Source organism: Camelus bactrianus, chromosome 18 (genome assembly GCF_048773025.1).
Source record: "Camelus bactrianus isolate YW-2024 breed Bactrian camel chromosome 18, ASM4877302v1, whole genome shotgun sequence".
Taxonomy (NCBI): Eukaryota; Metazoa; Chordata; class Mammalia; order Artiodactyla; family Camelidae; genus Camelus; species Camelus bactrianus.
The window spans coordinates 11,661,781-11,684,510 of NC_133556.1; the positions used below are offsets into that span (position 1 = coordinate 11,661,781).

Below are 22,730 nucleotides of genomic sequence, written 5' to 3' on the forward strand. Positions count from 1 at the left end.
GACATGAAGGGGGAATTTCTTGGTTTTAAGAGTTATGTTAGCACCAAGGCCCTTCCCCTAAAATAATTGTGTGCTTTCTATGTAAGTGACAATAATGCAGTTGAATGTGGAATAGCTTTCTTTAAAAAAAAAAAAGGATTTAGAGTTTAAAATCCAATTATAATAAACATATGGAGACATTTTACAGTTCCTTGTAACGTCTTGGGTTGAGTTGTAAGAACATGACATAAAGCTCACTCCCCATGTGCAGAAGCTCAGCCTCTGTAAATTAGTTGCATTTTTGTACTGTGTTAAATCCCACATAAGGGAATGTTAGACTGTCACTCATTCTTTATTTTTCTTTCCCTGGACTTTTTTTTTTTTTTTTTTTTTTTTTGTAGTTTCAAAGCGCTTTCTTGGGTCTTTAGAAGACAGAGATGTCTGATATGTGGAAAATTAAATACTATTGAAGGGTAATTGGTGCTTGATTGGAGACAAAGGAGATATGAGTGGTTGGGTTTCCCCTCCTACCCCACACTGCAAATAACACGCAATCAGCCCCTTTTGTTATGGAAATTGACCTTCCTATAGGAGCCAGACTCTCATGTGCAGAATTTGTGGTATAGAATTAGTCCTTGATCATTCTGGGAAACAGAAGCCTTGTATTGTTAGTGTGAACCCATCAGTAAGGGTCTAAAAATATTCTATGTTGTAGAAAGTGTTTCCCTCCAGATATTTTTCCATTAAGTGCCACCTAGTCTCTCCCTGACCTCATAGATGGGGAATCCTGGGTACATGTTGGATCCCAGCACTGGAAATTTAGTGCAAGGGGTGGAAGATATTCCAAGCATTTGAATTGATCTCCATGGTGTCTTTGGAGTAGAACTTTGACAGCGATGCCACTTTTCCAGAGGAAAGTAGGCCAGACCCCCGATGCTGGGCGGCCTGTGTGCTGGAGCAGATTACAGGATAACATTCCTTCCTTTCAGTCATCGGACTCCACTCTGTTTACTTTTGAGCCCACTGAAAGGCTCTTCACTGACTTGATTGATTGATTGCTGCTGTTCTTGGAAAGACTTTTCTCCATACTTGGCAATATTAGCAAAGAAGCTTGAATGTTGACCAGCGTCTTTTCATGCCGTTCGTATTTAGTGTTCTGCTTAGGCAGTGGTGTGGCATTTGCTTGTCCCAGAAAGTAACACACACCATAGCAGACACTTGGCTTAGAAAACACCAGATCAGTTTCGGAGAGTCTTTAATGAGAAGAGTTAAATGACAGAGGGCCTCCTCGCTGGTCACACTTGCAGACACACAGGGTCAGCCCCAGGCCGGGGGAGTTTCCCTTGTGCGAGGAGCCTGTGGCCATCCCCTGGCCTCTGGAGCATTTCTGGTTTCTGACAACTGCAGAAAAATGTTGTTTTCTCTGAAAATGTATGTTTATTTAACTAGGTTTCTTTTTGCTTCACAATCTGGATTCCATTCAGTCAGTTACCACTCCAATTAACTAACAATTATTTAACATTAACAGTAATTACAGACGCCAGTTAAGCGCCTACAGATGTCAACTGTTAGCTTTGTACCTAATCACTCAATGAAATGGAGAAAGTTCAACAAACATCAATTAGCCAAGCAATTAGTATGAGTTAGGAAAGAGCATGTTATCATGTGTGAGCTGATTCAATTTATTTTATTTTGGCAGTAAAACACACACAGGCAAGCGGCAATAAGTTCCTCAGATAAGATAAAACTCCATTGTTTTGCAGCTTACATAAGAATTCTCTCCTTTCCTGTGCATAAGTCAAACATACTCTTGCCTGGAATTTATTTAACAAACAAAATTTGTCTCAGTTACTCAGAGAGCCCAGCAATGCTCAGTCTCAGGAAGCAACTGTGGTGAATTATGAATCCAGTGATGATGCTGTATGAGGAAATGTTGGAATTTTTCAGTGAAGAAATGATTGATTCCCACTCAAGTAATCTCCGCGCGCTTCGGGTTTTCCCCGGTTTATTCCTGCGCCTGTGGTGGAGGGAGCGCGGCAGGGACTTGATTCATTTCATGGTGCCTGGACTTTGGGCTCAGCTGTCTCTGAATCAGCCTGGGGCAACCGTCAGTCTCTTACCTACTTGCCCATTCTGTGCTTTAAAAATGTAGAAATGGCTCTCAATTGAAGACCCATTTTGTGAATTCACCAAAGAGATTCTGGGCCTGAATTAGGTTCAGTGCCACTCCCCTCCGCCCCCAACCCTATAGACTTGACTTCCTTCAGTCGGCTGGGTGCCTGGGCTTCCTGGGAGAGTGCATTCTAAGGCTTGATTATGTAAGAAAGCCCACAAATTAGTATTTGGAGGTCCATTTTCCCTCCAAGTGGAAAGCTGGCCATACGTGGCTATGCCTTTGGTTCCCCTCCTACCAATGGCAACTCATTTCTCACCAGTTTTGAAACTTATGGATAGGAGTGGAGGGGCCAGTCCTTAGTGGGATGCTGTCAGGTCACTGTGGGTGTTCTGTGCAGAATTTTCCATTCGAGCAAACCTCTCAACATTAACTGAATCCAGGAGTTGAAAAGTGAAAATCATGTCACTGGAATAGCTCAGGGGGAAGAGCCACCATGTTCCACGTGCCTTTCTGTTGTAAACCTTTTACTAGGGTCCAGCAGCACAACACACAGTGCACTGTCGTGAACATTCTTGAGAGATGTCTTTGCTCTTCAACATCATTTAACAGGGTTTTCGCTCTTGCACATTATGCTGCAGGGTTTACAGCAACAAAGGTCTTGTGTTGGGTGTCAGCTGCGGACCAGCGGTGGTTCCCCTTGTGTTTACTCTGGGACCCGGGTCGGAGGAGCAGCCCCCATCATGGAAGTTCTCTTGGGAGGAAAAAAAGAGTAGAGACAGAATTATAGAATGCGTCTTAAAGTTTCAGCTTGGGCGTGGTGTGTGGCATTTCCAGCCATCTCGTTGGCCAGGACAAGTCCCCAGGGCTTTTCCAGCATGCCATCCCAGGGTCTTCTGTGTTCCCTGGAGGATGGTAGGAGCTTTCCCTTGATGGTGGAGAGCCTCACCCAGGTCTTCCTGGCATCCCAAGATGCCCACCGTTATCTGAGCAGGTGCAGCCAAGAGCGGCATCATGGTAGCATCTCTGATTTCCCCTCCTCATGAGACATGATATTTCTCCATCTTTCTACTCTCCACACCCATTCCTGTGCTTATAAGTGGACTGATCATTACTTTTCAGCCAGATTTTATTAGAAATGACTTAGGATTTTCCAGCAGGGACATTTCCCTGGCAACCGATGACGTGAGCACGAGGCCCAAATCCATGCAGAGGCAGGAGGGGCGCCTGTTAATACGGAGTAATGTTCTGTGGGCGCTCCAATCTTCTCTGACCCTCGTAAACCTTGTCTCATAGAGGAGGAGGTTGAGAGCACATCATTGCCTTTTCTAAGAGTTCTTTTGAAGAGAGAAATGTCTCAAGTGTGTGGTGTTAATAGGCTGGTGTGGGAGATGGTTATATTTGGATGCCTTTAAAAGCCACTTGGAAAACATTTTCCCCCTCTTATCTGTGACCTTTCACATCTCTCAGAAGAGTGACACTAAAACCTAATTTTAGCCAAGATTACATCATTTCCTCCTTATCTGCTTACCGCCGGGAAGAGGCTTTTCCATAGTAAAGCTCCTCTCACCAAAAGCCCAACCATGTAATGCCTTCTGTTTTATATCAATTTTTGATTTTTCCAAGTGTAGACTGTCCTCTGTTGGAGCTCTTGGGGCCAATCTCCGAAGGCTTCTTTATTCATCAACTTTATCCTGTAAACTTTGGTTTGACAAGGAATCTTCCTCTGACATCAGACTTGTCACCTGTGAAGTCAGTGACGTCAGTGTTTATTGCATTTCGTCCTTCAGTGGCTGCAGGCGGAAGCCCTGTTGAGATGAAGTCTTGCGTCCGACAAGTGTGACTGAGCGCTGACTATGTAACAGGCTCAGGAGATAAATACAAGGTGATCAGATCGCATTACAGATAACGGCCAGAAGAGTAAGAGTGTAAACGTATCTTAAAATTCAAGAAGAGACTTTCAAAATGGTGTCATGGGAAAGGAGCCTAAAGAGCTCATCTTAGGTGAGCTCTGATGGGGTGGCCGACCAGAAACACCTGCCTTCAGTGGACTGCAGACAACGCCGCCCTTCCCGAGGGGCTGTTCTGTGGGCGCGGACTGGCCGGCTTGTGCTCGCTGTTAGGCTAGAACCTGCCCCTTCAGGTTTCCCATTTTGATAACTGATGCCCTCAGTGAACCAGACTGCTGAGGAGACTTAGGGGAGCACTGGAAAGGCCTGGGTATCACCCATCCACAGGGCCTCCTGTCTTCATGTTTCTTCAGCTAGATTTGGTCGCTTCAATTTTTGCCAAGTTGGCCTGCTACGTGGAGGTGGTGGGGTGTACCAGAGCAGGAGCTGCTTTTAGTAACAGGAGACCCAGGCTCAGGTCTGAGCCGGGCTGCTTGTAACCCCGAGCGGTCACACTAGGTTTTCTCATTAACTTGAGCAAGTTGGGTGGACTCCCAGGTCCCATCCTGGTCTAGAGGCCACGGTTTGCTTTGGAGTGTTCTGGGTCCTTTGAGAGCCTGAAGCTTGCACAAAGGGCATTCATTTCCCAGGGAGCTGGGAACGAGACTGTGGACACTTGCATTTGGAAGGCAGGCTATGACTTCAGTCCTGAACTTGTGGGCAAGAATGGGGCTGTAGAACGCTCTCCTCCCCTGGAGAGTCCATCTCTGTAAGAAGCTTCTTAGAGGTGAGAGGGGGTGGAGCCTCAGCAGTGAGGGGGGAGGGGAGAGAGGGTAGGCGCTACTGTTTGAATACCAGCTGTTAAGTATTAACCTCCCTCCAGAATTAGAGTCACAGTGCAGAGTCCTCCCCCTCTGCCAGTCTGCATTTCCAGTAGTGTTAAAAGAGGTGTTTTATCAGCTTAGTAAATGTTTATAAAACCCTACAGTATCAAGAACCTGGGTGCTGGGTTTCTTTGTACTTAACTTCTCAAGTGCGCAGACTGCCCTTTCCTGGAGGGGCTCAAGGTCCCACAGCAGAGCAAGGCCCCACCTGCCTTGGAGCCGGGCAGGCTGGCAGGAGGCACCTTCTTCTGTGGAGTGACTCATTTTACCAACTGTGCATTGAAATGAGGCTTGGCTGGACCATTCTCCATCATCACAGGAATGTCACCACCTCACCATCTGTTTTTAGCTGTCAGCAGACTTGTGCACCAAACAATTCATCAGAGCTCTGCTTCTTCAAAAGTTAATCTAGGCCTCCTTGACCGAAGCAATCTTTCTTCCTACTTTTCATCTGCTAGGAGGTGAATGTAAGTCCAGTTTCTCCCAGGACCGCACTTGCTCTTTGCTGGGTTTTCGCTTTACTCCCAGCCTTCTCATATCCGTTGGGGAAAGGTTTGTTTTAGAGTGGAGAAACAGTACTTTTTCAGTATCTTGGCGTCACCCGAGGGGTGGCACAAACTCAAACTGTGGGTGGATTTAAGGAGGAGCTGGGTTCGTTTTTGGTTACCAAACCCATCGCGCGTTGTTGTGGAGAATGAGGCTTGTCTGGGCTGTCTCCCTTACTTTCTGAGATGGATGGCTGTAGAAAGGAAAGGCGTCACTGATGAGACATTGAGAATCTTAGAAACCTATTCTCGGATTAGAAACAAGGGCACTGCTGCCGGGTGCTTTGGTCGAATAGCTAATCATAAACTAAATGTCGTGGGTTTGGTTTTCGCAGTTGGCTCTGGGGGCCACAGTGCCTCACTTAATGTCCTTTTCCCAGGATGTCAGGCATCAGATCAATTTGAGTTCTACTCCTGTGGGAAGGACAGACCCCTGACTTAAATAGGAAGCTTGGGGATAACTGGTTAGAAGGTGGCACTCCATCTCCACTGCGGCCTCGCCTCCCATGGGTAACTGATATTTGCCCGAATGACCCATGACCCCTGTTTGCTCGGGACCTCACCCCCCCCGCCCCACCCCAGAGTGCACCTTGGGGTCAGGCTGGTGCCTTTCCTCCTTAGGGCCCTTGGAGTTGAGGAAAGACAGCTCTCCCCCTCCTCCTTCTGAATTAGCTCCAGGACAAACTTGAAAACTGCCTACTCCAGGGTTTTTTAAAAGTTAAGGCCGACTCTCTGAGCCTTCTCAGCATCCTGCCGGGTATCTTATCTTATTCAAATCCCCTAATTGCTGCTCAGGCTTCCCGGCTGCACATCGTCAGCCTACCACCTAACTGACAAAACAGACCTTCACCTGAGGGCCTCATTATGCTTGCTGCCTGTGCGTCAGGCCAGAAATACCTCCCCAATACCTGCTCGACATCCTGGGCTTCCAAGTGACAAACAAATAATTGGGTGAAACAAACCCTGGGCGCCGAGCAGCTGCCACTGGTGTCGGAGCCCAGAGGAGTCGGCGCCAATAACACTCGCGGCGCTGCCTGCTTCGTGTCACAGCGCATCTTTGAACCGGGGGCTGTGCTGACACCAGAGAATGACAGCTTCGGGGACGGCGTGCCAGTTACCGCTGCGAGTGAGGCCTCTCATGTGGCCCGTGACAAGCAGCTGTTATTTCCACGCAGGTGAACAAACTGACATCCTCGGCCGGGAGGGCAGGGGCGGGCAAGTGAGGCTGGACTGGGAGAGAGTCTCGCGTCCTGGGGACCGTCGGTGTGTGTGGCGGAAGCTGGCTTTGGGACACACACGCACACGAGTGCCCAGGTCTTCTCTCCCGGAGACTCGTGTGGGAAAGGGCTGCGGGAATCCAGCGTCAGCTTTTTGAGGATAGGGCCGCAGCCATGCCGCCTGCTGGAAGAATGTTTGCACTTAGGCTACTCCCTCCTCCCTCCTCATCTTCTTGATGTGTCATGGGTTTGGTTTCCGAGCCCAACACCTAGTTTTATAGACTATGGAAAAGGCAGCGTCTCTGCTGACCAGGAGCTGACCTGTCATTAAAAGGAATGGATGAGATGGAATTCAGATGCGGGATTGAGTCTAGACAGTGCTTCTCAGAATCTGGCCCCGGACCAGCAGTATCAGCATCCCCTGAGTAGCTGTTAAGTGTGCAAACTCTGCTAGAGTCAGACTCCAGGGGCGTGGCCCAGCAGTCCCTTTTGAGCAAGGCTTCTGGGTCCTTCTGACATAGACGACCCCTGGGCGAGGTCGAGGAAGCACATCTGAGTGAGATTTCTGTAAATGCTCAGGTGATCCGTGAATCACTTGGTGAAATCCATACTCCTGCTGACCAGGAAATTAGGTCTGTGCGTTCTTGTGCAGCCTTCGTATTTATTTATTTTTAATGTCAGAGGCACTGGATCTGTTGACAGTAACACTTTGACCCTCCCGCTGGCCTCAGCCGTCCTGCTCGCCGTGGATTTCCAATCCTCCCACTCCCTCCTGCCTGGCGAACAGGCCTCCTCCTGCATGGGGTGCTGGCAGAGGTTAGGCCCCGAGTGAGGGCTGCATTACCAAGGGAAGCTAGCCGCTCTAACTGGGCTTTGGAGCCATGACCTTGGGCCAGTGTTGTGCCTTTGCCAGCTGAACTAACCTGCTCAACCGCTTCTCAAAGACAGACTGTTCTGTCGAGTTCCCGGTTAGCAGATGCCGCACCGCAAACCCCCGCTTGCCATCTGTATTGAAGAAGGGTTATCACAACACAGAACACCCACTACCCGGGCAAATGTACCGTGATTACCAGCAACTATTTTGTAAACACAGTACGGTGTAAATTCTTTTTTGATGATCAATATCCAGGAATGTGGAATAATGGGCAGCAACGTTGTGAAATATTTTCTCCCTTCCATGCAAAATATTAGTGTTTTCAGGTTATCAAATTCTAAGTTGGGTTTTCCCAAAACATAGAGTACCTAAATATTACAGCTTTTTTAGGTGTCCTTTAAGAATAGGCATCTCCCAAGACTATATATGTTAAAGGAGTGGTTCGCAAACCTGAGCCTGTGAAAGAATTACCTGGAGGCCTTAAGACACGCACTGCTGGGTCCCACTACAGAGTTTCCAGCTCAGCAGGTCATGGGTGAGGCTCAAGGATGCACGGAGAGGCCTTGCGTGTCTAACAGGTAACCAGGTGGTGCCAATACCACTGTCCCAGGAGCACACTTTGGGATTCACGTGTGTGAAAGCTTTCCACAGAAAGCTTTTTTAAATGCCTTTTCCAGTAAACATCTGAACTGAGTATCGGTTCAAAGTCACATGTCTTTACGTGGGAAATGAAATGCACACACGGAAGTTAATTAAGTGTTATCACGGAACCACATCAGGAGCTTTTAGAAAAAGTTTACTGTTGTCAAACTTATTTAAACATAGAAGACACTAGATTGAACCCCCAGAGGTAGCCGTTACCCAGATTCATCTTTGTCAAGATTTTGTCACGATTGTTTTCAGGTGTTGGGGTAGATAAAGCAGTATCTGACCATGTTTCTTTGTTGCTGAAGTATTTTAAAGTGCATGTCAGGAGTCATACAATTTCACCCCTACATACTTCAGGGCAAATCTATTTAAGCACATTCTTTTTTCTTACATAAACAACCCTGTTATCACAGTAGTGAAATAAATAAGAATTCCTCAGTTTCAGCTGAAACCCATCCGTAATCCTATCTCCCTGATTTTCTCATGAGCGTCATTCTGCATGGTCTGTTCCAGCAGGACACAAACCAGGGTCGAGAATTACTTGTCTTAACCCAGAGCCACCCCGCCTCTCCCTGTCCTCCCATTCACTTCGGGTCAGTGACTTGTTGCAGAAATCAGGTCAGCTGTTCGTTAACCATCTTGCATTCTGGAGGCCTTTGTGGCTTCATTCAGCTTATTCCTCTGTCCCTCATATTCCCTATAAATGGAAGTTGACTCTAGAGCTTTGGTTGGATTCAAGTTAGAAGTTTTGGCAAGAAACTCAGAAGGCATTGCAGTGAGCTTCACATGGCCCCACACCCAGGTGCTCACAATGTCTAGGTAAGTGAGTTTTAGTGATGCTGGGATTGGCCAGTGATTAAGTTCAGGTTGTGGCAACCTGATACCTGCGTTGTCAGGTTCCCCATCAGCCTCTCAGCTAATGCTTTCATGCATTGGTGGTCCTCGCCTGGTCTAGGATCTCCTGGAAAGTGGCAAAAGGGTGGCTTTTCCACCATCTGTCACACTTACTGGCTGAAATTCTTCTGTACCGTGAGCTTTTCCTCGTCATCGAGAGTCCTTTGGTTGCCCTCATATAATCAAAGGGAAAGCAAGATAAATGCTTTATTCTTTCCTTTTAGTTGCACGTTATCACAGTAAGCAGTTGGTGCCCCACTAGGAGTTTTATTAACCCATCTGTACCCTTCTCTATCTGTGTTTTTCTTGTGAAAGATCTAACCCATGTTTTGGATTCATTGAATTACATTCTTATGTCATTTGTATTTATCAGTGGAAGGGACAAAATGTCTAAAAATGAGAATACTACTTGAAAAAGGGCAACAGCAAATGAGTTTGCGCACATGTATGTGTGTGAGTTTCAAGTCATGCCTGACCATCACTGCTCTGCTCAAATGCCACATCCTCCAGGAAGCCCTCCACCTTCCCAAGATTCAGACACTTGGTGCCTCCTGTCTTTCTTAGCAGAGTCCTAGATGCAGCTGTCTTTCCCCCTTCTCTGAACTCCCACCCGCTCCACAGTGACCAGCACGGTGCTGAGACAGGGTAGGGGCTCAGTTTCTGATTGTTGAGCCTCAGTGAATTAACGTGCAACGTCCTAAAAATTCCTCCAAACCTTGGGATTTAGGTGATGACTGGAGAGTCTGAGCTGATGAAAGAAAAGAAGGAAAAGTTTGAATCTCACTGAATCTAGTCAACTCATTTGGTTGGTTATTAGATAATCTGATGATCCCAACCAGATATTTTCCAGGACAGGACTAGGAGGCTGCCCACGAGTGCAGCGTGCCAGGCATTTCCATACGCTGTTTGCTCACTTCATACAGTAGCCCAGCCCAGCAGGTACTTCACACGTGAGGAAGCTGTCCCGTGACTGCTAAGTGACAGGGCCAGTTCTTGTGTCCCGGCTTCCCGGCCTCCCTCCTCCTGCTGTGCCAGCCCGGCCTTCGGTTTGGTAAATGAACAAATGCCTCTTGCTGACAGCACAGTTTCTCATTCAGCCCAAACCGTCTGTAGTACGTTGGGGAAGAAGTACTAGTGAGGCAGTTCTAGCCTGGGGAAACGCAGGGAGACGCTGGCGACGGCAGCGCGGGGAGCAGCCTTACTTGCAGCCTGAGTCAGGTGGGTCAGCCGCTTCACCGGTGGGCGGCTCAGCGCGGCATTTCGCTGAGCCTCCCACAGAACCCAACTTTATATAGTTACATAACCCAAAGGTTATACTGATGGTTAATCAGAATCAAACGGGAAAAGCTGTAAAGGAATTTCAAGCGAGGGGGCAGCAGTTAGGACTGCAAAGCTCAGTGAGGTTATTAAAACCGTTCTCTCTCTCTTTTTTTTTTTTTTTTAATGACCGTCTAGAACTGTCCCTCTGGTTTGTAGCGCGCTCTGTGGTGGTGCGTGTACTTTCGCGTGGCAGGGAGAGAACAAGCGTTCCTGATGGGAGCATCCATCCTCGGCCAACCTCGCTGGCTTGTTCTTTATAAAGCCCCCAGCCCAACCTTGAGTTTCTGTGGCAGAAGCACAAGAAATCCCCGCTAGTTGTCCATTTTCTCAGGAACCTCGAGGGGCCTCAAACCCTTCCCGGCCACTCAGTCTGGCGCGGGTCTTTGGCTCTGTGTGCCGGTCAGCCTCTCGGACGGCAATGCCTTTGAGGGCAGACATCGCTGTCAAGCCACTTTTAGTCTTTTTTCTTTTTTTTTTTTTTTTTTTTTTTTTGCTTCAAAGAGGGATTTAAACCCTAAAATGCAGTTATTTTCAAGGCATCATCACCACCACTCAGCCCCTGAGCGACTGGGCGGGGCTGGGCTTTTCGCCTTCGTCCCCACTGGCCTCCGTGTGGGACCTTCTGTCCTAGCTCACCCCCTGGTCCTTGCCCACTTGGCCAGCCTTTCTTTTCTACTGGCTCTTTATTTCTTTCAGTCTCTTAAGAATATCCTTGGCTTAAAAAACAAATAATAACAATAACAACAAAATACAAATGGCAGCTTGAGCCATGCTGCTCCTTTTAGACATTTAAATAAACCCCCTTTGATATCTTTCTCTTATCCCCTCTTCCTGGAAAATGCCTTCATCTGCTTATCTTCTGAGCGATAATTCAGGTGACCCGATAACATACTGTCCAGACCAGGACACATTTGAAAGGGAAACAGGCGGCTATTAACACTTTGGGACAACAGGCCTGACCCTGGATGTCCGTACAGACCGGGATTTATGATGACGTGGTGACCGTCCAGGTTCTGTGACAGTTTGTGGAAGAGCCCTAGGCCACTGGCGCTGGGAGCTCACCTCTGCTGGGTACTTCCCGAGAGCCAGGCTTTGTTCTCATCGCTGTGCGGATTAGCTCATGGAAGCCACACGGCACCCTTTCCAGGGAGCAGCGTTGTTCGCACCATTTTGACTGTGGGGAAACTGAGGCATGGAGAGGCAGAGCAGGTTGCCCGGTGTCATGCACCCAGTTAGGTACTTTATCCTCAGTCCCCAGAGGTCAGGCCATCCCGTGTCCTCTGAGGTGTCAGCAGAGTTTTCCAAATGTCTGTCTAATGAAAAGGAACATACATTGTAAACAAAAGTACCAACTTCTGAGTCTTTGTTTAGGGTCGCATAGCTGCAAAGGGCTTCTTAACAGGTGAGAAATATTTAATCATTTTCTCAAATAGCAGATGGTGGCCTCCCTTAGAGCAAGCAGGAATTACCCTCTGTTATTCTCCAAGACACCAACTTTATAAACAAATGAAAAAGCCAGTTACAGCCCACAAAGCTGGAGTGCTGGATTTTTTCCTGCTGGTTTTTCTTACGTCATTATTTTTTCATCCCTGGAAATAATTGAGGATGGTGTTACTTAAGAGCTAGCATTAGCTTGGGGACTGGATATTAAGCTGTAAAGTTCTTGATCTCAGCTAGGAAATCGGAATTTTATCGGATAAAAAAGTTCAGTCCCCCTCCGTGTCTAGCCTGGTGTCGTCCCATTTCCCCCTTTCCCTTCCCTTTGCTGCTCTCCTCCCTGTGTTTGAAAAGTAGTCTGAAAGCCTTTCCTGCCAAAATCTGAATCAGTAACCCACGGAGTTTATTAGAGGCAGATCCAACGTTCAACATGAAGCTTGTCTTTTTTTTTTATGCCACTAGGCGGACAGGGGGATTTCTTGAAAGCCAAACTCACTTTGTTTGCTCTAATATTCACAAGACTTTAGAGTTTAAGGAAGTGGTAAGTCCTCCTGCTGCCTCAGGGAGAACCGTCGGGGCGTGAGCATCAGTCATCCACGCCGTCCACGCCAGGCTCAGAGTCAGAAGCCACCAGGCCGGTCTGTTGGGATCCTGCCGGGGAGGGAGAAGTGGCTGTCAGGCAGCAGACAGCCACCCCGGAGCTTTTCAGCATTTCTGCCCACAGGCTGCGTCTTCCGGGGTGTTTCTGCAAGGTGTGTGGAGAGGAAAGTGCCTGGTAGGATCTTTTTATTGTCCATGTTTTGTAGCGTACACACACACACACACACACACACGCACGCACGCACGCACGCCCCTGCTCTCAGCCCTTTCTTACCCCTCCACCACACTCGTCCACGGGACTCCTTTCCTCTGTCTCACCCGCCCAGGTCTGTTCACCATCTTGGAATCACTGCTGGGCCTTCAGTAGCTGAGGAGTTCCTTTTAAAGTCATTTCCAACCCACCCTTCAGGTAACACAGCTACATCGCTCGACTTTGCGTAAGAAAAGCTTGTTGTGAAGAGCTTTCCGATAGCAGGGAGATCCATTCCCGCTCACATTTCTCCTGGCAGAAGGCGTGTCCCAGGTCAGAGGATGATGCAAAGAAATAGCTCGTGGCCGATAAAATGACAGAGCCTTTAAAAGAGAGATCAGCAAGGGGGTGTTTTTGAGGTATCGTGGAAGTGTTAGGGAAACTGTCATTAGACCTCTCAAATCTCATTCCTTCTGTAGATCTGGATGATTTCAGTTGAAAACTAAAACCTCTTGGACTTTTCAACGTCAGGGATGTTTCACACATTGACTCATCTAAGAACGATGGTGACAGTACCACTTGCTTAGTCCCAAGCATGTGCCACCTGGCACATTGACATGCCCTCAGCGTACATTCTCTCAGGTCAAGGGCCCTGCAAGGCTGGTATCATCACAGCTGTGCTCCGTGATAACGTGCCGAAGGCTTCGGTGGCTGACGTGTGCTGGAGCTAGCATTTCATTCCCGTTTCCACCCATCCACTCGTCAGACATCGAGTGCCTCCTTGTGCCAGGCTTTGCGCTAGGACAGGGGACACTGAGATGGACATGGCTTTGTTCTTGGTAGCTCATAGTCTCGTGGGCGTAGTCAGATATTGACTCCAGGTCTGTTGGACCAAGACCTACTTTCTCATTTTAAGTTTTCCTCCAGATTTTTTCAACTTTTTTTAAGTTCCAAAATTGCAGAACTATAGGAAAGTTGAAAGAACACAGTGAATACCCATGTACTTCTTAGTGTAGATCGACTAATTCTTAACATTTTGCCACACTTGCTTGATATCTTTTTTTTTTTTGCCTAAATCATTTCAAACTGAAAGGTATCAGAACACTTCAGTATTCACCTCCTGCATTTTTCTTTTTTCTTTTTGTATCTGCATTTTTCTACGTAACCTCGATACCATTGTCACAGCCAAGAAAGTCAACTGTGATTCCAGACTTTTTCTCAAGTTCATATTGAACTTTTATTATTTCCAAAGTGTGTTAGTTTTAAATAGTAGTAGACTTTTTTGGGGGTCTTTTTTGGATATAAGATACAATCAGGGTCACACATTTGGTCCATATGTCTTTTTAGCCTGTTGAAATTGAATATATAACTCCACCCCCACCCTCTCCCCTACACACAAATACACCCTTTTAAAAATTTCAAATGACGTTGACTTTTTGAAGAGCCCAGCCTGGTGGGTCTTGTAGGATAAACTATATTATGAATTTCCTTATAGTGGCGTTTAACTTGTTACCCAATAACTTTTTAATTATTAAAAATGAAATTCCCATTTCTGTCTGCTCCTACACCTTAATGGCTGAGCCCAGTTTGCTGCAATAGCCATTTCTTTCGCGTGTTTGGAAGTAGCTGCTTTGCGTGTGCAAAATAACCGTAGGAAGAGACAAGGGCCTTGGCATTTGTGGCGTGTTCGTTGTACTTTGTGTGCTATAAATAATTACAGTGTAGAGAGATGAGCTTTTGGAGCTCCGGATTCCACTGGAATTTAGGAATTCTCCTCCCCACCCCCAAAGTTTGCATAGATTAGCTTGTAGTTGCCAACTGCCCTGGAACTGGCAGAACGCTTAAGGCATAATCTTTTCATTAAAAAAGGATTTAACTAATTCGACTTGACTATCAAGCTGACAGGTTAATTGAAAAGGGAAATGGGGCTCAGGAACCCTTAAGGTGGGAGTGAGTGTCCGTTAAATTTAAATCATCATGATGCCTGCGGAAACAGTCTTTCCATTAGTTTTTAAAAATTTTGTGTGTATATCACCTTAATAAACCAGAAAACTGTATCCCTTTCACATTCTTAAAAGATCTGTAACATGTTCATGTAGTAGAGATCCAAAGTGTTGTGGATTTTAGGGAGACTTAAAGTATCAGCTCCTTAAATATTGTCTTATTTTTGTTTGAAGACCTAGTGGCCATGGACATATTTTATCCTGTAACTTAGCTTTTACGAACTAATTTTTCGTTTCAGTTGATTGTTTAGATTTAATCTGTTGTAAAATAAATCTGAATGTTAGTCAAAACCAGTCCTTTGGTTAATGTATCAGAATTAGAATTAGATGTCCCCAAATGGGGAGTTGGGGCTAGGGGTTGGATGTCTTAAATCACCTGCAGTGTGAGTGGTACTTTATAAGGCACTTTTCCCTAATCTACCCTTAATCTATCCTAATCTACCCTAATCTACTATTAACGAGATGTTCCTTATGGAACTCTTGTCTGAAGTTGATACACATACCCTTCCTGGTTTAACGTTGAAAAGAACATTTCAACACCTTTGAGTTCTCAGTTTTATGGTTAAACTGGGAGACATCACGTAAGCCTTCAACGACCTTGAAGATGGGAGAGTTTGCTAACACAGTGGTAGGTCTCCAAGGGCACTTGGGGGCTCACAGAGGCCAAGGAAGCCGCCCAGGGCTGTGTGCTGGTGGATGGCACACCTGGGTTTGGCAGAAGGACCCCAGAGGCTCTCTGTTGAAGGAGCTCTTCCCTTGAGTCAGACAGACAGCAGGCCTTGGAGTGGATGCTGTAGAGATGCCCTGCACAAAGTCCTTCGGGGCATTTAAAGGAAATGAAAGGGCAGAAACTGTGTTTTATAATTTACCTTTCTGAGTTGTTGAGAAAAATACTCACGGAGCCCCACTTTTATTTGTCTGTTCAATAAAGGAAGCTTCTCTTGCACATTTGAGTTTTATTTTACATGTCATTATCTGCATGTAAAATTGATGTGTTAGGAGCCATAACGTAGAACATAAAATTCAGAAGTAAAGATCAGGTACCCCTGTAACAAATCTTCTGTTTATAGACCTTCTAAGTTTATACCCAGACAGCTCCTTTTAGAAAGGGAAATGTGCCTGTGGTTTTAGAGGGACATATACTTTAAATGTTTTCAGTCATTTTCATATGTCCTTATCAGCGATTTGAGTCCACGTTTGATTTATGACCTGTAGGTATAGAAAACTAATACCCAAACTGAATTCTCTGTGTTTAGTGAACTTAACAAGAAGCAAAATACTGTGAGTAGTAACACATCTCTCTGCTTTTGGAAGGAAGAAGACTTTCATTTCCTTCCTGAAATTCTGTATCTTTTGGGTTCTGAAGTGGTGGCATACTGCAAAACTGGATTGAGAGGTTTACTCTAGATGGATCATTTTCAACAATGATATGCATGAAACAATTTACCACGTCCATTACAGGAAGCACCACTGACTTACTACTAATTTTTTGGAGGGTAGGAGGTGAGAAATACTGCCATGTTAGACTACTATGTTGATCACAAGACACGTCTTGTATTTCAGGAACATTAAAATGTATGTGTGAGGGCAATGGGGAGAATTATGTCTTAGCAATGAAGTATGGTACATATACGTAGCATATTATATCACATTTTATAATCTGTCTACTCAAACTATGTTTATGGATCTTCTGAGAAAGAGAGTAAGGAGATTGGGCCTTTTAGTAAGACAGAAATGACCTTCCCTCCAAGACTTAGACCAAATTAAATTGGTTTTGGAAAGTGGTTTACCCTTTTCCTCTGTTGTAAATCTTCTCGGGAGCCAGTGCCCAGGCTGAACATGAGTGGCGGTCCATTGTTAGCACCTTGAAAGCCTATTTGAAATGTCATCAGCTTGGAACATTCCATTGGCAATGACTATCACACCCTGTTTTAAAAAGATGCCTTGGGTAGAAGGGAAATTATAGTGGCAGGCCCTTAATCCTTCCTAATAAGGGCAAGCGTTTAAGAGAATTATGTTGTAAAAATGAACAAGATTTGGGAGCAGTTCCGTAGTTCCCATGTTCTATTGTGGACTGTCAACACCAAATGCATTTTTCTTCTGCCAACTGCCTGAGGATTTTCCATTTAGCAAACTTACAGGACGAATGATAAAGCAGCGACATTCCAAAATGAGTCCTAAATCTCTTGCTGGTAGGGATTGATGTCTCTGGTTTAAGAATTTTGAGATTTCAGCCAAGACTTAAGGTTAAGGTATCTTCTTCTTTGTGTTTGGTATCGGTTGGTACAGGTAGAGAATTTGAAATCTCAGAAGTAGCCTCACTGCCCCCGTTAAAAAGCCAGATTTAATAAACATGCCACGCTGTGCTTAATTGGACTCAACTTTAAACAAAGCATCTGAGACAAGGAAGGAATATGGCCAGGTTGTTTTTAGTAGGCTTTGAGGTTTACAGTGTTCAATTTTAGGGTGTGAATTTGGGGAACTTTTCACATTTTAAGAAGAGTAGAAAGATAATGGAAATTTAACACCGGGAAGCTTTTACACAGAGACAATTGTGTTTGCTAGAAACCCTTATTTTTTTTTTTTTCTCATAAGGGGAAGATTCCAAGGAATATTTTGGGATCTACTATACATGTATTTGAATGAAAAATGGCATTTCTTTAAAAAAAAATGACATCATTGATGCATTTCTCATTACTTGAATTAGTGAACTGCTGTATGGAAATACACTAAGCTTGTAAGCATTCTGTCACAAGTATCGTCATTTTTTCGGTATGTTGGCATTTCTAGTCAAAATGGCATCTGAAACTGGCCCTTTTACGTTTCTGTGTCTTAAAATACGAACAGTAGGGAGAAAATAAACAGAGACAAAAACACAAACTCATTGAGTGAAAATACCATGGTACAAATGGAACCTTCTGTAACACTCTATCCCAGGAATCTTGAGAAGATAAAATCTTAAGCGTTAAGAAAGCCGGAGGCCCTGTCCAGCTTATGGCTGTCAGAGCGCCTCAAGACCCTCTAATCCGCCCGTTTAGAGGATCATATTGTCAAATCAGAGGGGCTCAAACACAACAGCATCTCCTGGAACCCGAGTGACCTGTATTGAGAGTGGATCTTGTGCTTTTGTTCTTTTGAGAAGCAGGTGTAAAGGATAACACACTGGATTATCTTAGTTGAAAGCATCTGAAAGGCCAATTCCCCCTTCCTCATTCCCTTTCTGCTCAGCTTTTAGAGTCTCTGATCAGGTAAATTCTAAGGGCAGATCCTTGTGAAGCCTTGCTAGACTGGTTTTCAGTTTTCGGGGCCAGTTTTCCGCCCTCCCCGTCCTCGTCAATTAGAGCTAATCCGTGTGTAGAACTGGTGAGGGTGAGGAGGACACCGTTGCCCTGGGGACTCTTTCTGACCTGAGCGGTGTCTACGGGGAGAAGGGTTATTTCCGCCCCCGCCCCTTGTGGGAACACAGAAGTAGTTCTCCAATTCCGAGCAGATTAGACTGTTCCCTCCAGGCTAGCATGTGGGCACCTGCACATTGACACCAAGGCAGCAGTAATTGCACCCAAGTGTGTATCCAGGTTTCTGTCATAGCAAGCCAAAGGGGCCCGCACCGTGGATGGTACAGCCCCCAAAGCCTGCTTATCACAGGATGTTGGTAAAACTTAAGTTTCAGAGATTAACGACTGTGTCTCAGGACAAAAGAACTTTCTTAATCATCTGACTTATACTAAAATACAGGCCTTGGTTTATAAGACAGGTTAGTATTAGATACCAGACCCGACCTAACAAGTTCAAATCCTGCACCTGGCACGTGCTTGCTTCAGAGGGCTTTCGCGTCAGAAACAGTGTGAAACTGAAGGAAGGCTCAGACATCGGCTTTGTGATCGTGAATAACACAGGAGCGTCTACAGTGATTCTGTCACCAGTGTACACAATTTAAACTGTAAAATGAATCTGCCATTTTGTAAACTGTAACTTGAGAAAGGCAGACTCTTAAAAGCAGTCATTAATTTCTTCCAGGGAAAAGAAGCTAGTCATTAAAAAAAAAAATCTTAAAACAAAATTATCAAAACTGTATACTGGGACTAATAAAGGAAGAATGTGAATGGTTTTATTTATTTACTTGTTTCTTTTCCCTGTGGGCAACTTGCCCTTAAGTCAGGATAAGGTTCTTTGAAGACAGTTTAGAGACGAGAGGGGCAGGGATTGACAAGGGAATGAGAACCTGTGGGTTTCCGTCTAGTCTAGTTTGCTCTTGATTTTATCTTTATGACACAGCTCATCTTTAAAGTGAGTTTAGATGATGCAGTTGTTTATAATTCTAAATTTTCATGATTTTCTTCTTTAACAGATTCAGACATAGATGAATTAGAAATTTGATATGAGTATTTCTTTTTAGGCATAATTTTTTTGAAAAGACTGGTTATCAGAATCTGGTCTGTAAGAAAATTAAAGCAAAATATACTAAATTTTTAAATACCCCTCGCGTTTGAAGACACTCTCTTTTTGCCATTTAGATCTCACAAATTGCACTTGTCCAAAATGACCCACATAATTTGAGAGATAGAAAACATATAAAAACAAACAAGAACTTGGCTTTGTTTCATGATGCTGTCCTGATAGTTGGCCCTTAATTGCTTTGTGAGAGGTTTTAAAGAGCAGTTAATTTTTTTTAAACGCTTTTTGCCAGCCAAAGTTAGAAGAGAATCCTAAATTGATCCTTATTTTTTTGTGAGTGCAGGATTATTGTGGGTTTGGAGTGCAACAGCATCTTGTTGAAAACCTAGATCAGAAGGACATTTCTGAGGGATTTAGAGGGTTAGACAGAGTTCATCCAGGCTGAGCCTCGTCAGTGTCAAAGCGCATCCATCTAGAAGCAACTCTCTGCAAGTCAGGCCTCTGAAGATTTTCCCATTTGGTCATTTTACCAGAGAAGAGAAATACACATTTTACATTTTTGTGTGTGGCCCAAATAATGAGTGCCAAGACATGTTACATTCTTTACTGATTTATTAACTTTCTTCCTCCACAGATTGTTTCCTCAGCAATGCTCCCTGATTAAAGAAATTTCTCCCCCAGTTACTCCCTGAACTACTCTTTCTCCCAAGAGGCATGAAAGGGAAACCCAAGCATAACCCCAGGGCAGGCTTAGCAGCTGAGAGGAGCCACTTCTGTTCTTTTTGAACCAAGGGCTGCTCTGCACTTGAGAACAGGGATTTACAAAATAGGATAAAAATGATGGCTGCTCCTTCCATCTCTTTCTATTTCTCCCGGTGCCTTCGAGAGCCTTTACGGACCTTCTCCCAGTTGGGCATGGAGACCCCGTGCAGATGGTCTGGGTTCCGTCGGTGGTTAAGCTGCCCCGGCGCCCTCCTCCGCGGCCCCTCCGCCTCTCCGCTCCCAGCACCCGGGGCCCTGTTAGAGCCCCCCTTTCTCCTTCCAGGACCTTCTCCTTTCCACACCTCATCATGCCCAGGTCCTGCTGCCGGCCCGGAACCCCCGGGGGGCTTCCATGCTCCCTCAGAGACCTTAGCGTTAAACTATAGGTTTTCTTTTAACCAATCTTCCCGGTAAGTTGTGGGATCCTTCCCGGCAGAGCTCAGGGCTTTTCAGCGAATCCCCAGTTCCAGGCCCTGAGCCGGGGCAGTCAGCCAGCAACTGTGGATTTGTCAGATTATTATTTCCGTGCTGTGGATGCTGAAGCTGGAGAGATCGCTTACACTGCTTCTGAGACTCTGAACACCTCAGAAATGTGTAGAGGCCAGGCCTCAGAAGCCCTCCTGTTCCAGAGGCCAAGATAAGAAGTTGGAAAGTTGTTGTGGTTGGATGAACTGTGTAAGACCACTGCTGTGAACTCGTCCTCACCTCTTACGGTGGATCACGTGGCTCTGTTTGCCCATTATGAGACAATAATTTGTAACAGGACAATTTTTTTTTATTGAGATGGAATTCTCATACCATAACATTCACCTCAGTGGGTTTTAGTATATTCACAGAGTTTTGCAACTGTTACCACAATCAATTTTAGAACATTTTCATTAGAAAATGAAACCCGACACCCCTTAGATAGTGGTCCCCTCCTGCCGTGCCCCTCAGGCCCTGGCCACCTCTCATCTTTCTGTCTCTATAAAGTTCTCTATTCCCGACTTAAGTGACTAGAATCAGACAGCATGTGGTCTTTTGTGACTGATCTCTTTCACTTAGCATAATGTTTTCAAGGTCCACCCTTGTTGTAACATGTATCAGTGTTTCATTCTTTTTTCACTGCCAAATAATATTCCATTGTATAGATATGCCACATTTTGTTTATTGCTTCATCAGTTGGTGAACATTTGGGCTGTTTCTGTTTTGGGGGCCATTGTGAATACTGCTGCTATGAAAGCTGATGCACAAGTTTTTGTGCGGACGTACGTCTTCATTTGTCTCAGGTACAGGCCTAGGAATGGGACTGCTAGTCAGATGATAACTCTGTGTTATCAGCCTTTTGAGGAACCGCCAGACTGTTTTCCAAAGCCCCTGCACCATTCTTCATTCCCGCCCAGTGTGTGAGGGTTCCGGTTTCTCCACAGTCTTCTGAGCACTTGGTTTTGTCTATCTTTCTAATTAAAGCCATCCGAGTGGGTGTGCAGTGGTCTCGCTGCAATTTTGATTGGCATTTCCCTGGTGGCTAATGACTTGAGCATCTTTTTATGTGCTTGCTGACCATTTGCATATCTTCTTTGGAGAAAGGTTTATCAGAGCCTCTGCCCATTTTTAATCGCGTTCTGTTATTGAGTTGTAATAGTCCTTTATGTATTTCGGATCCTAAGGCTTTATCATATGTATGATTTGCAAATGTTTTCTCTCATTCTGTGGGTTGTCTTGTCACTCTGTTGATAATGTCTTTTGAAGCAGTTTCTTTTTGTTGTAAGTAAAACTGACTGAAGACTGATTACTCAGTTTATCCCACCTTTTGGTGATTATTCACTCCCAGGGTCAGGAAGGCATTCTACTATTCTCTGTCTCTCCTCCCCTTCCTCTTTTCATCTCCCGCCCATGTTTTTGTTTTTGTTTTTTTTAATATTCTATTTGTAAATAGTCTCAAACAAAAAGATTGTAACAGTAAGAATAATACAAAACTTACATACTGTTTATCCAGATCCATGTCTTTATTTTTGTGTCATTTGATTTCTCATTTCTGTTTCTTTCTATGTATGTGTGTAGCACACACACACGAATAGACAATTTTATTCTGAACCAGTTGAGGGTAAGCTACATAAATCATGGCCCTCTAACACTACATAACTTACTGAGCATTCCCTGAGTGTAGGGACCATCTCTTTGATACCCAAGGCACGGTTACCATCTTCAGTGAATTTAACACTGATGTGATCCTTTTGTCTCATCGATTTTCTGTAATTTAATTTTGTCATTTGACACAATGTCCTTTATGACACTTTTTTGCCCTCTGGTATAGGGGCTAGTCTAAGATTGAGTGTTGCATCTGAGTGAGAAGGTGAACATCTGTAAGTGTATTTCCTAAAACACATGCCTGGGCTAGTACTTTTGCATCAGAATTTCACTTTGTGCATCAGAATTTCTAGCTGATCTCGTCTGCCCCACCTGTCCCTTAGGATTTCTCACACGTAGCAGGGCTCTCAGTTCTTGAGCACTCACTCAAAAAAGGAGGGAAGAGGAGGCTGGGTTGGACCAGACCCTGCTCTGAGTGAGAGACTCCTGGGCTGATCTTCAGACACCAGGGACATAGAACTGGGTCTGTCTCTTCCCAGTGGTGATCCTTACCCAGGCCCCATCCTCCCACCGTGGGCATCTGCTCCTGAAAGGTCTGCTCTCTCTCAACAGAAACATTGGGAGCAGGGGGTCACCTTAAATTCTTTTTACCAAGTGACCTTTGACTTGTCCTGTCCCCACCTGACTCCCATTGAATCCACTTACTCTTGTTCCTGCGGGGGAGGCCCAGGCAGGCCTTCCTTTCCCCTTTGTCATTGTTGTACGTCCAGACTCTGACATGTCCAGACTCTGAACTCCAGCAGGTCTGTTCTAGGATGAAACAGAAAAAGCAAGCAGTATTTTGGAAAACAGATGCAAAAACCATTCGAAGTAAATTAGTAAGCATACCGGAGTGTGTTAATCATTCTAT

At 45.2% G+C, this 22,730-nt stretch overlaps 1 protein-coding gene and 1 long non-coding RNA gene across 8 annotated transcripts in view; one reads left to right on the plus strand and one right to left on the minus strand.

Annotated features, from left to right (window-relative positions):
- AUTS2 (activator of transcription and developmental regulator AUTS2) overlaps nucleotides 1–22,730 on the plus strand; it is a 1,021,698-nt gene that overhangs the window by 947,914 nt on the left and 51,054 nt on the right. The window lies entirely within an intron of this gene.
- Nucleotides 10,816–13,961, minus strand: LOC141573885 (uncharacterized). Its single transcript, XR_012500279.1, has 3 exons — nucleotides 12,675–13,961; nucleotides 12,297–12,545; nucleotides 10,816–11,676 (listed from the first exon to the last, which is right to left on the minus strand). It is a non-coding gene; the product is annotated as an uncharacterized LOC141573885 (long non-coding RNA).